The 16986-nt window shown below is 38.5% G+C and overlaps 1 non-coding gene across 1 annotated transcript; it reads left to right on the top strand.

Annotated features, from left to right (window-relative positions):
- Positions 1 to 12266: 12266 nt before the first annotated feature.
- On the top strand, positions 12267 to 12373 carry LOC113752724. The gene has a single exon (XR_003464899.1). It is a non-coding gene; the product is annotated as a small nucleolar RNA R71 (small nucleolar RNA).
- Positions 12374 to 16986: the final 4613 nt, after the last annotated feature.

The raw sequence follows: 16986 nt of genomic DNA, 5'->3' as shown, positions 1-16986 counted from the left end.
GCCTGATATCGAATTATGAATGGCCGCTCTGGCTTAAAGGCGTGTTGCAACGGTCACGCGTTTCTTTGTCTCCAATGATGAACACGCCTACTAAGTACTAACATAAAAACAGAGAAAGCATAATTTGGAAGGAAATTTTCATTCTTAGTCCCTTATGTTCAGTATTAGTTCTAATTTAGTCACTTAGGGTCTGTTTGGTTGGAAGTAAAATTATTTCCTTGGAAAAATATTTTCCGTGGAAGTAATTTTTCATGAAAATCATTTTCCTTTCATCATTTTCAGGTGTTTGGTTAGCTTATTGAAAATATTTTATTACTTCATTTTTCTGGTGTTTGTTTAACTTTTGAAATATTTTCACTTTTATCTCTATCTTTACTTTCTACACATTATAACTACATACTTCTTTCCATGTAAAATTTATCTCATTATTTAACTTTAAAAAATCTTGGAGAAATGTATATATGAATAAAAAATATCTTCTTAAGCAATAAACAAATTGCTGGCCATTTAGTGTCAAATATCAATCACATGCAATGCTTATTGTGACATATATCTTGCACTCTCACTGCTGAAAGTTTCTCTAGAAAAGAATGTCCCTATTATACATAATTAATTACTAGCATAGGATGAGCAGGATGAGATTTTTTTTAATTTTGAATATACTAGGGGGAGGGTTGGGTTGGGTGGTACGGGAGAGGGAGTGTAAGGAAGAGATCTTGGGTTCGAGTCCTCCTGTTTACAAAAAAAAAAAAGAACATATTACAAGATATTTTCAGTAAGTTTGGAACATACTACTGGCGGGATGCATGCATTTCGGAAAACAACTTCAGTAAGTTTGGAAGGGAAGTTGTTTTCCATAAGATGAGTGAAAATATTTTACATAGGAAAATGTTTTCAGTAACTTTTGTGCAACCAAACACGGAAAATTAGGAAAATATTTTTCTGGAAAACATTTTCACCCGAAACAAACGGACCCTTAAGTAGGAGTAATGATATCTTTGGTTTGCGCGGTTTACATTTCATTGTTCTTTCGTCTTTCATGTTTCATGGTTGACACATTTGGACTTCTATAATTTTTGAAAGATCATCATTTAACACACCAAATGATGTACTTATGAGCAAGAGGGACCAAATGTGTTAAAGTTTAAATTATAAGGACAAAATGCACAATTTTGTGTTGAAAATAACATGATTTCTGTATAATTTTAAGGACAAAATGATAGTAACAAACACACAATTGGGTGTTAAAGTAGGGTCTAGAATTTATGAAGATTGGTTGTGTTATTACTTGATACCATTCCACCAAAGAGTTCTAGATGAATTCCTAATGTTTTTTAAGATTATGCTGAATCGTGTAAGAAAGTTAATTACAAGTGTGATGTGCTTCAATAATTAATCATATTTTCTTAATTTCTTTTAGATGATAGAATCATTACTTTAAAAGAAAAAAAGAAGAAGAAGAAATCATGAGGCAAAGTTTATTTGTAAGGCAGCTTTCTAAGCCAATGAAGTAAATTGACCGCAAAGCTAATATCACTTCTTGATCCAGTGCTTAATTTTTGTGCTATTCGCAAAAGCATCGTTACATATATATATATACACACACACACACTTTGTCCTCTTTGAATATTCATCCATTGCCCGTGGGAAAGATTGAGAACGTAATCATCCAGCCTTACGTTGATCTGTTATCAAATCTATGAAATATAGATAGTTGATGGAGATGAGGGAAAATAAGAATACTGAAGAGAGGATGTTTAGGGGCGAACTGGTTTTTCAACATTCAAGAACTGAGAAAAACAATTCAGTGCCACTGTTTTGACTCAAAAGTCTAAAACATACATGATACGCAGTGAGTATAGCTGTGGAAAAGGTAGGAAAAGTCTTGATGGTATCAGCTGCACAAAGCAACGGTGAGAGAGAAGAATCAAAAGGAAAAAGACCATATTGGAATAATTAGAAAAGTTGAGATGAACCAATACAGTAATGAGGATGCTACTATAGTTTTTGTGAAGGATCAAACAAGTAGTTCATTACTTAAACACAACATGTACATTACACTGTTGTAGGTGTTTTTAAGTCTGATATATCATTAAGCAAACTAGGCAAAAGATAAGTAGGTGGGCATACCAAAGAGACACAAACTTCATCAAAGGATCTTGCTGTCACAAAACACCAGCTACCCAATTTACATTCTCTATGCTTAAATTTCAGGCGACAGTTCAAGCCCTGACAGTAGTCCATGATCAGATTCTTAGTCTTGTGTCCTGCTTATGGAGGCCTGCGCATATAATTCACAGTTTCCTGAGAATCAGATTGATGGTCAAGGAGGAAATATTGACATTTCTTTTTTCTGTGATGAATGCTACGTATACAGGAAAGAGATTTCCAAAGCTGATTCAGCGATATGCATCAGGTCTGCGTGTGCATGCATTTAGTAAGAAGTGGTTGGACGTGGAAACGCAATAGCCAAAAAACTAATAAACTTCTGATAACTGTAGCTGAGTTAAGCATTTCCCTAGGAGCTAGAAACAGCAATTCCGTTGTACAAAGTCAATAGTCCTAGGTATTGGAACAAATGAAAACTAGGGGGGGCAAACTGCCATTTTATCTCTATGAGTAGGCCATTTCAACAGTAATTTCTTTCTCTATGATGTTTAAACGCGGACGACTCACAAGAGGCACCATTAAGAGCACTCTTTTTTAAGGAGGCCATAAAATGAACTCAAAGAAAGGGTGCAGCAAAACTGATACATTGTTGTTGGATTATTTCCTGGTTGTACATTAATATTTTACCTGTTTCCAGTACAACTATTTCTTTCCATTTCATTTCATAATTTCTCTTGCTGACAGGTGTCGAGCCTGTGCAATAATAAATACCTACTCGAGAAAAATGAATTTTCTGTGTATAGTAGTGAGTAGGGTCGAATCCACAGGGACTGGGAAAAATTCGATTCTTTTCAAGTTCGGGACACGGGGGATTTTTATCAGAAATAAACTAAAAATAATTAAACAATTTAACTAAAAATAATTAATTAATTAATACAATTGTAAATAGCAATTAAATAAATGATAAATAAATTCTAGCCAAGGATACAACTACGCAAACACAGTCCATTCATCCGATCATTAATGCAAAGAAGGTTCACTTAATTTTATTAACAGGTTAGTTATAGTCGCCGATAAACTCTAACGACCAGCTTTTCCTTAATTTATTGATAACCAAGGTACGACCGTTGATTACCCCTAACCAGGAAATACTCCTAGGTACGACCGTAGGAATTAATTTCCTAATTGCATTAAAAACTAGAAAAGCCTAACCCAAATTAATAACACGCTACGAGGGTTATTTAAATCAGATTGCATGTCCTCATAGTATGTGAAAATACTAGTTATCACTAATATTAACCAACTAAATAATTACGGATTTAATTGATTAATTTGACAGGAGATTAATAAGTTAAATTGCACATCGGGCCCTTGATATCCAATTAACAAAATAATCCCATGGAAATTAAAATAGAAAACATGCAAATATTAATAAATTAAGGAACACGTAAAAACTAATTAGATCTCACAGATAATTGGGACTGCGTCTTCGCGTTGATCCTTGACTAGAGGAGAAGATTAGCCACGCCTCATAAGAAAATTCCCACGCAATTTAATTGAACTCAAAGACATTTATCTCTTACTAATAATTAAAAATAAGAATTATATTCTCTGTAGTCTAATACAATCAAAATAGTCTCATGGAAGAGAAGAAGAAAAACTCTGCTGCGGAAATGTGCCGCTCTCCCACATATAAAAAAAACCAAATCGAAACTTCACTCCACGCTTACAGAAGAAAACATTCCTTCCCTACCTAATCAACTCCACCGAAAACAAAAGCAAAGCCAACTATGGTTTGTCGGTTTCTCTTTTGACCAAGTGCACACGTTCACAAATAAGAAAGCAAGACCACAAATGTGCAAAGAAAGCAAACTTTAGACAATACAACTTATTTGCGGTCCCCACCAACTTTGATATTTTGTCTAGCCAAATTGAATTCCCAAATGCAATTCCATTCTTCTTCGTTGGTTTGCACCGGAATTGTGTAAAGCTTCACAATAATCTTCTCAAGAGGTTTCTGCTCCAATTTCTGAAATTATATCCAAATACCAAATATAAATATATTTTGACAATTAAAGCAAATTAAAGCAATATTTGGCAATGATAAAAGGGAAAATTAACAATAAAATTACTAACAATTAACACCCTATCAATTCCCCCCACACTTAAATCATGCTTGTTCTCAAGTATGGGAACACTAAACTCAACAATGGCTAACTCTCATTTCATTTACTGCCAAGCTACGCTTATCCCAAAATCAAGTTTTAGTGGCTAAGTGTCAAGACATATTTCTCCCGGTTAGCTCCTGAAATCATAGACTCGTCCAATTCATGGCTAAGTCGTCTAAGAAATCAAAATATTAAACTAGCAAAAGTTAGCAATTGGGTCAACTGAAAATCAAAATCTCAACATTGAAGAACAAGGATCGGCAGGCCAACATAATCATAAGCTTACTTATTATTTTCTTTTCTCTCTTTTTTTTATTTATTTTTTTTTATAATAATTTTTTTTTCAATAAATGCTCAGTCCCAAGCTATTCAAGTCTTTTGACGTGAACTCTGACATTTTTAGATGAAAGAGCCCAGTTACTCAACTCTTCACAGCTTCAGGACTAACTACTCATATATATAGTCACTTTTTGACGCGAAAGTCGACACTTGTGGTGAAGACTCCCGGTTACTGGGTGACGACACTAGCGGAGTAGGGTCATTTATTAATCACAATTAAAGCACCAGAAAACCAGATAATTAAAGATCATGGCCCACGTCATCTCCTAATATGGAGAACTAAGATCAACAATTGCCTAATCCACACAACAATTGCTAGTAAAATATTTATATTGCCTAAACAATTTAACCACAATTTGCACCAAGTCATTAAACTCATGATATTCACCAAGATAACATGCTTTTACTTGCCACTTAAACTAAATTCATAGAATAAATCATAACCAGCAATAGACGAGTGAGATGCCACATTTATTCATCAAAACACTAGTAAGAAAGGCAGCAAATTAAAGAAACACCAATCAAAACTAAACCCAAATCCCCCCCACACTTAAATCACACATTGCCCTCAATGTGATAATGAAACAGTAAAAATAAGAAGAAGGACAACGAAACTCCCCTGAAGCTGGTGCCAGCTATTAGCACCTGTAGTTGGAGGAGGCGAAGCGGAGGTCAAAGGGTCGGGATCGTGGTTTCACCATTCTTTCCAAATTGCACTCCAAACCACAATAGACAACAGTTGCTAACGAATAATGGAAACAAGAAATTCAAAGCACTAACAAATGAAAAATCAATTCAATGAACAAAATGCACACTGCATTCACTCGCAAGTTATACAGATATCTCAATACTTATAACAAATGCAATCAATAAACACTCGTGGTTCCAAACTTAGCCAAATGTAAAAGCACCTCCCAATTGAACAAACAACTGTAGCAAATTACCCACAGTTAGACACAAAGTACAGCAGATTAAACACAATTCGACCTAAAATATATATATATATATAATGATTAACGATTGGACATTCAATTCACAAGTCAATCTACTAAATAAATAAAAATCAAGCAAAGTAAAAAGAAACAAGCAAAGTAACACAGAAGTACCCAACTAAGGAGGAATAGAAATGTCAGGTAGTCCAAACACGCAAAATTTTCAAAAACGTACTGTAATAAAAATAATAAAAACATACTGCAATAATAAAATAAGAAAATAAAAAAAAATAATAGAAAGAGATTGAGGCAGGCGCGTGCATACGAAGCCAGTAGTGCGATGAAGGTGGTGGCTGTGAGAGAGAAGAGTTTGCGGCAGCTGGATCTGGTGGTGCTCGGCTTTCGGGGCTTCAGGCGGATCTTGGAGGCGGTGGCTATGGCAAGGGTGAAGGAGGTCAGATGAGCTGGTGGTCACCCTTGGCGAGGAGAGCCGAGGCAGCGGCGAGAAGAGCTGGGGTGGGCGGCGGTTGGGTGAGGTTCGCAGCCGAAGAAGAAAGAAAAAGAAAGGGACAGCGGCTTGGCTGCTGGTGGCGCGCAGGTGGTGGTTGGACGAGCGGAAGAGCTGCGATGAAGGTGCAGCGGCTGGCGGAGCTCGCGAGGAAGAAGATGAAGCAGGCAGCGGGGGAAAGAAGAAGAAAGAAAGAAAGGAAAGAAAGAAAAGAAAAAGAAAGAAAGAAAAAGAAGAGAGGAGAAAATGAGAGGAAAAAAAATAGTTTTTGGTCTTACATTTTTTTTTTTTAAGCATTCTGGACATTTGGCCGGATTTATGGCCGGATTTGCTGCAGAAAAAGCTGTTTTCTGCAGTTTTTCCTCCAAATTTGCTTGGCCAACCTTCCACATTCAACCTACTTCATGTTCTTTGAATAAAATTCAAATTTAATATGATCATGCATGAATATAACTTAAACATGAAACACTTTAAATGCATGAAATGCAGCAATTGAACATGAAAACTCCCTTTTTGCCTTAATATAAACACCCTTGCAATTGAGATCATTTGCATGAACTCTTGCCATTGCCACCTACAAAACACACAAAAACATTAATCGAAGAACTAAAACTTACTAAAAACAAGCCAACATGAAGAAAAGTAGAGTTGAAAAGTGATCCAAGCCTTCGTTTTTAAAAGGATCCGAGGTCGATCATTGTGCTCAGAAAACGCGGCTCAAAAAACGCGCCTCAAGGTGCGTTTTGTGAAGTCGCGTTTCTTCACCAAATTTGCAGCATTGAAAACGCGACTACGTGAAAAAACGCGACTTTAAGTCGCGTATTTGAAGACGCGTTTTTGGTTTCTGAACAGGCTGGAAAACGCGACTTGGTAGAAAACGCGACTTCCTGTCGCGTTTTTAAGGCGCGTTTTCTTAATTATAGGCGCAGATTTGAAAACGCGATTCTATGAAAACGCGATTCAGTGGCGCGTTTCATTAAAAAACGCGTTTTCTGCTGCAAAATTTAGCAGAAATTCAACTTTGGAATAATTACAAATGATACCCCAATTTCCCAAAATGCATCATAGATCATTTCTATGTCAAAATAAACCATTCACGCACATGTAAAATGATCTAAACATGCATTCTAAACCTCTTTAATGCATCAAAAACCACAATTACTGAATTTGAGGTATTGAGATCTTTGATCAAATTTCGCCTTTTTTGCCTCATTTGGTCACTTTTCCAAAACCTTGAAGTTGGAACTTTAATGCGTGCCCTCTTCGCATGGGCACGCCATGATCACCTGTCCTGATCATAATAGAGAAAAATATCAAATTTAAGCAATACCTAGATGAGAAACGACATATTTAACGAATCGCACAACAAAAACCAACAAAATCAAAAATTGGGTTGCCTCCCAAAAGTGCCTTTCTTTAACGTCTTTGGCTAGACGGAGTCCAGAATTTGCTTAAACTAAGCAAATCGGGTCTTCCAGTTGCATCATCTCCACCCATTCAATTGGAAATCCTTCATAATACGGCTTGAGACGATGACCATTCACCACAAATTTCTTCTCTGTTTTCAAACTTTGGATCTCTACTGCACCATAATGAAAGACATTAGTCACAACAAAAGGGCCAATCCAACGAGAACGTAATTTACCTGGAAATAGTTTCAATTTGGAGTGGTATAGTAAAACTTTTTGCCCACAGACGAATGTCTTCCTAGAGATCTGTTGGTCATGAAAGATCTGATTCTTCTCCTTATAGATCACTGCATTCTCGTATGCTTCATTTCGAATTTCTTCCAACTCTAGTAATTGTAACTTTCTTTGAATTCCGCCTTCCTCGATATCCATGTTGCATTGTTTGACCGCCCAAAATGCTCTATGCTCAAACTCGACCGGGAGATGACATGGCTTTCCAAATACCAATCGGTAAGGGGACATGCCAATGGGTGTCTTGTATGCTGTCCTATATGCCCATAGTGCATCATCTAGTCTCACACTCCAATCCTTCCTATCGGGTCGGACCATCTTTTCTAGAATTGATTTGATCTCTCGGTTCGATGTTTCCGCCTGACCATTTGTCTGAGGATGGTATGATGTAGAGACTTTGTGCAAGACACCATATCTCCTAAAAATTGCAGCGATCTTTTTGTTGCAGAAATGAGTACCCCGATCACTTACAATTGCTCGCGGCATCCCAAAGCGAACAAAAATATTAGACTTAACGAATTCTGCAACCACTTTGGAATCATTAGTGCGGGTGGCCTTTGCTTCTACCCATTTCGAAACATAATTTACAGCAAGCAATATATACAAAAAACCAAAGGAAGAAGGAAAAGGACCCATAAAATCAATGCCCCAAACGTCAAAAATTTCAACAAAAATCATTGGGGTTTGAGTCATTTGATCCCTACGAGAGATATTACCCACTCTTTGACACTTATCACATGACTTACAAAATGAGTAGGCATCCTTGAATAGAGTTGGCCAATAGAATCCACTCTCTAGCACCTTACGAGCCGTTCTCTTCGGTCCAAAGTGACCTCCACATGCAAAAGAGTGACAATAGGCTAGAATAGATTGAAATTCAACTTCACTTACACATCTACGGATGATTTGATCAGCACCCCGCTTCCAGAGGTAAGGATCATCCCAAATGTAGAACTTTGCATCGCTCCTCAACTTGTCTCTCTTTGCCTTAGGCCATCCTGTAGGAAATTTGTCAGTGACTAGAAAATTAACAATATCTGCATACCAAGGCAAAGATGAGTTAATAGAAAATAAATGCTCCTCGGGGAATGCTTCTCTCAATGGGATGTCATCTTCGACGACTTGTACTCGACTCAAGTGATCTGCTACCAGATTCTCCGCCCCTTTCTTATCTCGGATCTCCAGGTTGAACTCCTGTAGCAATAATATCCACCGTATCAATCGCGGTTTTGCCTCTTTTTTTGTCAACAAATACCGCAAAGCTGCATGATCAGAAAAAATAATAACTTTAGCACCAAGTAAATAAGACCGAAATTTTTCTAAGGCAAAAACAACTGCTAAAAGCTCTTTTTCGGTGGTTGAATAGTTCAATTGAGCTCCGTTCAAGGCTCGAGATGCGTAGTAGATAGCATGAGCTGCCTTTCCTACTCTTTGACCCAATACCGCACCCACTGCATAGTCGCTGGCGTCACACATGATCTCGAATGGGAGGTTCCAGTCAGGGGGTTGGATAATAGGTGAGGTGATCAATAACTCCTTTAACTTATTGAATGCCCCCTTACATGCTTCATCAAATTCGAAGGATACATCTTTTTGCAAAAGTTGGAACAAGGGTGCTCCAATTTTCGAGAAATCCTTGATGAACCTTCTATAGAAACCTGCGTGACCCAAGAAAGAACGAACTTCCCGCACACTCGCGGGGTAAGGTAAAGTAGATATAACATCTATTTTTGCCTTATCAACCTCAATACCTGTAGATGATACAACATGACCCAAAACTATCCCGTGTTCAACCATAAAATGACATTTTTCCCAATTAAGCACGAGATTAGTTTCTATACACCTTACTAAGATCAATTTCAGGTTATCTAGACAGTTTTCAAAACTTTCACCATATACACTAAAATCGTCCATGAAAACCTCAATAATCTTCTCAACATATTCTGAAAAGATACTTACCATGCATCTTTGAAAGGTAGCAGGTGCATTACACAATCCAAATGGCATCCTTCGGTATGCAAATGTTCCAAATGGGCAGGTGAAAGTAGTCTTCTCTTGGTCCTCGGGTGCGATGGCAATTTGAAAATAACCTGAAAATCCATCCAAGAAACAATAGTAAGCTCGACATGCTAATCGCTCCACCATCTGGTCAATGAAAGGGAGGGGAAAATGGTCCTTTTTCGTGACGGCATTTAGCTTTCGGTAATCGATACACTGTCGCCATCCGGTGGGTTTTCGAATTGGTACGAGCTCACCCTCTTGGTTTGATTCCACTGTCACCCCTGCCTTCTTCGGGACCACCTGTACTGGACTTACCCACGGGCTATCTGATATTGCAAATATAATTCCAACGTCCAGCAGTTTTAAAATCTCTTTCTTTACGACTTCCATCATGAGAGGATTTAATCTCCGTTGAGCTTGCCGTACGGGTTTAGCATTCTCCTCGAGTCGAATTCGGTGCATACACACCGCAGGGCTAATTCCCTTGATGTCGGCGATGGTCCATCCTATCGCCTGCTTATGTTCCCTAAGAACTCGAAGTAGTTTCTCTTCTTGAACCTTTGATAAACCCGCGGAGATGATCACTGGAAGTGTCTCCCCTTCACCTAAGTATACATACTTTAGGTGTTTCGGCAGTGGTTTTAGTTCCAAGACAGGTGCCTGCACCACAGATGGAAGTAACCTTTGGTGAGGTTCGGGTATGAAAATCGGTGCAAGATCATACCTTGTCTTCGTGGTTGGTAACGTTTGCAACGATCCAATCACGCATTTAAGCTCTTCACTCAACTCTACCCTAGAGGTCGTTTCGGATTCAAAGTGCCTGGTCAGGACGACCTCTAGTTCATCCCTGCCTTCAATTTCAAAAATCTCCTGTATAGCAGGGTCAATAACATTTACCGAGAAAACAGAGCCAATATTTGAATCGGATGGATATTTCATGGTCTCAAAGATGTTAAAGTGAACAATCTCACCATCAAATTCCATAGACAAAGTACCCTTATTAACATCAATTTTGGTTCGGGCTGTACTCAAAAAGGGTCTACCTAACAACAAAGGTGACGGATCACGGGAGTGTTCATCCTCCATGTCGAGCACATAAAAATCAGCTGGAAAAACCAATTCATTAATTTTTACCAAAACATCTTCAATCAACCCGTCAGGGTATGCATTGGTCCTGTCAGCTAATTGAATTATTATCCCAGTCTCTTTCAAAGGGCCTAAGTTTAAGGAAGCATAAATGGACTTTGGCATGACATTAATTGAGACTCCCAGGTCTAACATGGCCTTTCCAATCAAAGTATTACCTATCCTACAAGGAATAGTAAACATACCTGGATCTCCGCATTTCGGTGGAAGCTTTCTTTGTAGAATTGCTGAAACATTCTCCCCAACTATAACTCGTTCATCCCCCTTCAACCGCTTGCGGTTGGCACACAGGTCCCTCAAAAATTTTGCGTACCTGGGTACTTGTTTAATCGCATCCAGTAGGGGTATGTTGATCTCCATCTTGCGAAAGATCTCCAGGACCTCTTTTTCCTTGTCTTGCTTCTTTGGTTTCTCTAACCTGCTAGGAAAGGGAGGTGGATTAGTTTTAGCTGTAGGAATTGGGTTCGAGGGTACCTTTGCATTTTTGTCGTCTCTGCCCTCCTCTTCCAATTCTTTCTCAATCCGTTCCTCGTCCTTGTTTTTAGGAATCACCGGTTCGGGTCCTTGAACTTCCTTGCCACTCCTTAAGGTCATTGCGCTTACATTCTTTGGATTCGCCTCAGGTTGAGATGGCAACTTTCCTTGAACTTGGGACTCCAAACGGTTGATTGTTATAGCCATTTGATTCATTTGATTTTGCAATGATTGCACCTGTCCCAGTTGATTTCTCATGCTTTGCAGGTCTGAATCCGTCTTTTGTTGATTAGCAAGTAATTGCTTCATCATCTCTTCCATGGACGGATTTGAGTTTGAAGGGAGTGGTGGTGGTGGTAGGCGAGGATGATACTGCTGTTGGTGCCCTTGCTGTCTATTTGGCACAAAGTTAGACTGCCTATTTCCTCCATAGCTAAGGTTGGGGTGATCCCTCCAACCAGGATTGTAGGTGTTTGAGTACGGGTCGTACTGCTTTCTTGGCGCGGGCGCGGGCGCGTGGCCAGCCATGTTCACCTGTTCTGCAGTTTCTTCTTGAACCAGTGGACACATTTCCGTAGGATGACCTACGGCAGTGCACACCCCACACACTTTGACTTGTGAAGCACTCCCCACAGCTAATTGTCTTACGAAAGATGTTAATTCGGAGATCTGCTGTTGGATAGAGGACGTTTCCACCTCATTCACCCTACGCGTCGGGATGTCCTCTCTTGAACCAAACTGCTGTGAGTTCTCAGCCATCCCTTCAATCAACTCCCATGCTCCTCGAGGAGTCTTGTTCACCAACGCCCCTCCACTTGCAGCATCGATTATGCTTCTGTCCCTGAAAAGCAACCCCTCATAGAAATATTGAATGAGCAGTTGCTCACTTATCTGATGCTGAGGGCATTTGGTGCACAGTTTCTTAAATCTCTCCCAGTACTCATAGAGAGATTCGCTTGGGTGTTGTTTGATACCACATATCTCCTTCCTTAGGCTTGCAGCTCGAGATGCCGGAAAGTACTTGTCCAAGAATTTTTTCTTCAGTTGGTCCCACGTGGTGATACTACCAGGCGGTAGGTAGTAGAGTCAGTCTTTTGCGGAATCCTTCAAAGAGAAGGGGAAAGCCCTCATCTTTATTTGCTCTTCTGTAATTCCCGGAGGCTTCATACTGTTGCAAACGACGTCAAACTCTTGCAAGTGCTTGTAGGGCTCCTCACCTGGTAGACCATGAAAAGATGGCAAGAGATGAATTAGACCAGATTTTAGTTCAAAGGGGGTGTCATCATTTAAATGTGGAAAAGTAATGCACAAGGGCTGCTGATTTAAATCAGGAGCAGCCAACTCCCTTAGTGTTCGTGCATTTGCCATAGTGACTTCCTCTTGGTCTGAATCACTTGAATTGTCACCAGACAAATTTGTCGGCTCAACCTCTGGATCAAGTTCCTGAGGTGCAATATCGTATTGCTCCTCCCTGAGCCGCCTGGTTGCTTTTCTCGTTCTACGCGCGGTCTTCTCTACTTCAGGGTCGAAAATTAATTCGCCTGTACGAGAAGAGCGAGGCATAAACTAGAAAAATACCAGAAAAAAAAATGAACTTAAAAAAGAAACAAATGATTAACGCCAGTCCCCGGCAACGGCGCCAAAAATTGACAGGAGTCGTGCCTGTGCAATAATAAATACCTGCTTAAGAAAAATAAATTTTCTGTGTATAGTAGTAAGCAGGGTCGAATCCACAGGGACTGAAAAAAATTTGATTCTTTTTAAATTCGAGACACGGGGGATTTTTATCAGGATGAAATATAAAATAAATAATTAAACAATTTAACTAAAAATAATTAACCAAAAATAATTAATTAATTAATACAATTATAAATAGCAATTAAATAACTGATAAAAAATTCTAGCCAAGGATACAACTACGCAGACACAGTCCATTCATCCGATCATTGATGCAAAGAAGGTTCACTTAATTTTATTAATAGGCTAGTTATAGTCGCCGATAAACTCTAACGACCAGCTTTTCCTTAATTTATTGATAACCAAGGTACGACCGTTGATTACCTCTAACCAGGAAATACTCCTAGGTACGACCGTAGGAATTAATTTCCTAATTGCATTAAAAATTAGAAAAGCCTAACCCAAATTAATAACACGCTACAAGGGTTATTTAAATCAGATTGTATGTCCCCCTAGTATGTGAAAATACTAGTTGTCACTAATATTAACCAACTAAATAATTACAGATTTAATTGATTAATTTGACAAGAGATTAATAAGTCAAATTGCACATCGGGCCCTTGATATCCAATTAACAAAATAATCCCATGGAAATTAAAATAGAAAACATGCAAATATTAACAAATTAAGGAACACGTAAAATTAATTAGATCTCACAGATATTTGGGACTGCGTCTTCGCGTTGATCCTTGACTAGATGAGAAAATTAGCCACGCCTCATACGAAAATCTTCACACAATTCAATTGAATTTAAAGACATCATCTTTCTTCGATAATTGAGAGAGTGAATAACAAAGCTCTCGGAAGAAAATAAGAAAATTGCACAATAGAATTCAACAAACCAAAACAACTCCCTATTCTCTCCTCTGGAACATCCCTCGGAGAGAAAAACTACAAACTCCTCTATCCTCCTACGGAGCTTATTTTGAAAGAAAACTACAACTCACTAGCGTCTCGTCTTCTGCCATCGTTCGATATATATAAGGCAAGCCTTTAGTCTTCATAGCTTTTTCATAGTCTTTTCTCCTTGAGCCCACTACTCTACGTAGGGAGCAATTGGAAAAGCTACAATCATCAAAGCCAACATCTTGGCTAATGAGTACATCTCCCACCATAAGGACAGACTTTCTACGTGGTCCCCGTTAGATAATGAAAGAAAACATCATTCCAATTAATTCCAGCACAATCATCAATTCCTCTGCAATTATCAAAACGGAGGAGTCCACTGTAATCATCAATTCCAGCACAAATACACCCGTGGAACCTAGCTTGTATGTTCTTTAGAAACTTCCCACGTGTGGAGTATTTGTTGTAAGAAAATCTCTCTTTTCTGCTCCACTTCCTGAAATTGAGTCCAGATGCCAAATATAAGTATATGTTGACAATTAAAATAATATTTGGCATGGAAACAGGGAAAATTAATAATAAAATTACTAACAATTAACACCTTATCAATTCCCCCCACACTTAAATCATGCTTGTCCTCAAGCATGGGAACAACTAAATTCAACAATGGCTAACTCTCATTTCATTTACTGCCAAGCTACGCTTATCCCAAAATCAAGTTTTAGTGGCTAAGTGTCAAGACATATTTCTCCCGGTTAGCTCCTGAAATCATAGACTCGTCCAATTCATGGCTAAGTCGTCTAAGAAATCAAAATATTAAACTAGCAAAAGTTAGCAATTGGGTCAACTGAAAATCAAAATCTCAACATTGAAGAACAAGGATCGGCAGGCCAACATAATCATAAGCTTACTTATTATTTTCTTTTCTCTCTTTTTTTTATTTATTTTTTTTTATAATAATTTTTTTTTCAATAAATGCTCAGTCCCAAGCTATTCAAGTCTTTTGACGTGAACTCTGACATTTTTAGATGAAAGAGCCCAGTTACTCAACTCTTCACAGCTTCAGGACTAACTACTCATATATATAGTCACTTTTTGACGCGAAAGTCGACACTTGTGGTGAAGACTCCCGGTTACTGGGTGACGACACTAGCGGAGTAGGGTCATTTATTAATCACAATTAAAGCACCAGAAAACCAGATAATTAAAGATCATGGCCCACGTCATCTCCTAATATGGAGAACTAAGATCAACAATTGCCTAATCCACACAACAATTGCTAGTAAAATATTTATATTGCCTAAACAATTTAACCACAATTTGCACCAAGTCATTAAACTCATGATATTCACCAAGATAACATGCTTTTACTTGCCACTTAAACTAAATTCATAGAATAAATCATAACCAGCAATAGACGAGTGAGATGCCACATTTATTCATCAAAACACTAGTAAGAAAGGCAGCAAATTAAAGAAACACCAATCAAAACTAAACCCAAATCCCCCCCACACTTAAATCACACATTGCCCTCAATGTGATAATGAAACAGTAAAAATAAGAAGAAGGACAACAAAACTCCCCTGAAGCTGGTGCCAGCTATTAGCACTTGTAGTTGGAGGAGGCGAAGCGGAGGTCAAAGGATCGGGATCGTGGTTTCACCATTCTTTCCAAATTGCACTCCAAACCACAATAGACAACAGTTGCTAACGAATAATGGAAACAAGAAATTCAAAGCACTAACAAATGAAAAATCAATTCAATGAACAAAATGCACACTGCATTCACTCGCAAGTTATACAGATATCTCAATACTTATAACAAATGCAATCAATAAACACTCGTGGTTCCAAACTTAGCCAAATGTAAAAGCACCTCCCAATTGAACAAACAACTGTAGCAAATTACCCACAGTTAGACACAAAGTACAGCAGATTAAACACAATTCGACCTAAAATATATATATATATATAATGATTAACGATTGGACATTCAATTCACAAGTCAATCTACTAAATAAATAAAAATCAAGCAAAGTAAAAAGAAACAAGCAAAGTAACACAGAAGTACCCAACTAAGGAGGAATAGAAATGTCAGGTAGTCCAAACACGCAAAATTTTCAAAAACGTACTGTAATAAAAATAATAAAAACATACTGCAATAATAAAATAAGAAAATAAAAAAAAATAATAGAAAGAGATTGAGGCAGGCGCGTGCATACGAAGCCAGTAGTGCGATGAAGGTGGTGGCTGTGAGAGAGAAGAGTTTGCGGCAGCTGGATCTGGTGGTGCTCGGCTTTCGGGGCTTCAGGCGGATCTTGGAGGCGGTGGCTATGGCAAGGGTGAAGGAGGTCAGATGAGCTGGTGGTCACCCTTGGCGAGGAGAGCCGAGGCAGCGGCGAGAAGAGCTGGGGTGGGCGGCGGTTGGGTGAGGTTCGCAGCCGAAGAAGAAAGAAAAAGAAAGGGACAGCGGCTTGGCTGCTGGTGGCGCGCAGGTGGTGGTTGGACGAGCGGAAGAGCTGCGATGAAGGTGCAGCGGCTGGCGGAGCTCGCGAGGAAGAAGATGAAGCAGGCAGCGGGGGAAAGAAGAAGAAAGAAAGAAAGGAAAGAAAGAAAAGAAAAAGAAAGAAAGAAAAAGAAGAGAGGAGAAAATGAGAGGAAAAAAAATAGTTTTTGGTCTTACATTTTTTTTTTTTAAGCATTCTGGACATTTGGCCGGATTTATGGCCGGATTTGCTGCAGAAAAAGCTGTTTTCTGCAGTTTTTCCTCCAAATTTGCTTGGCCAACCTTCCACATTCAACCTACTTCATGTTCTTTGAATAAAATTCAAATTTAATATGATCATGCATGAATATAACTTAAACATGAAACACTTTAAATGCATGAAATGCAGCAATTGAACATGAAAACTCCCTTTTTGCCTTAATATAAACACCCTTGCAATTGAGATCATTTGCATGAACTCTTGTCATTGCCACTTACAAAACACACAAACATTAATCGAAGAACTAAAACTTACTAAAAAC

This window comes from Coffea eugenioides, chromosome 1 (assembly GCF_003713205.1).
Source record: "Coffea eugenioides isolate CCC68of chromosome 1, Ceug_1.0, whole genome shotgun sequence".
Lineage (NCBI taxonomy): Eukaryota > Viridiplantae > Streptophyta > Magnoliopsida > Gentianales > Rubiaceae > Coffea > Coffea eugenioides.
Note: the sequence above shows the minus strand (reverse complement) of the source record. Positions and strands in the feature narration are given on the sequence as shown.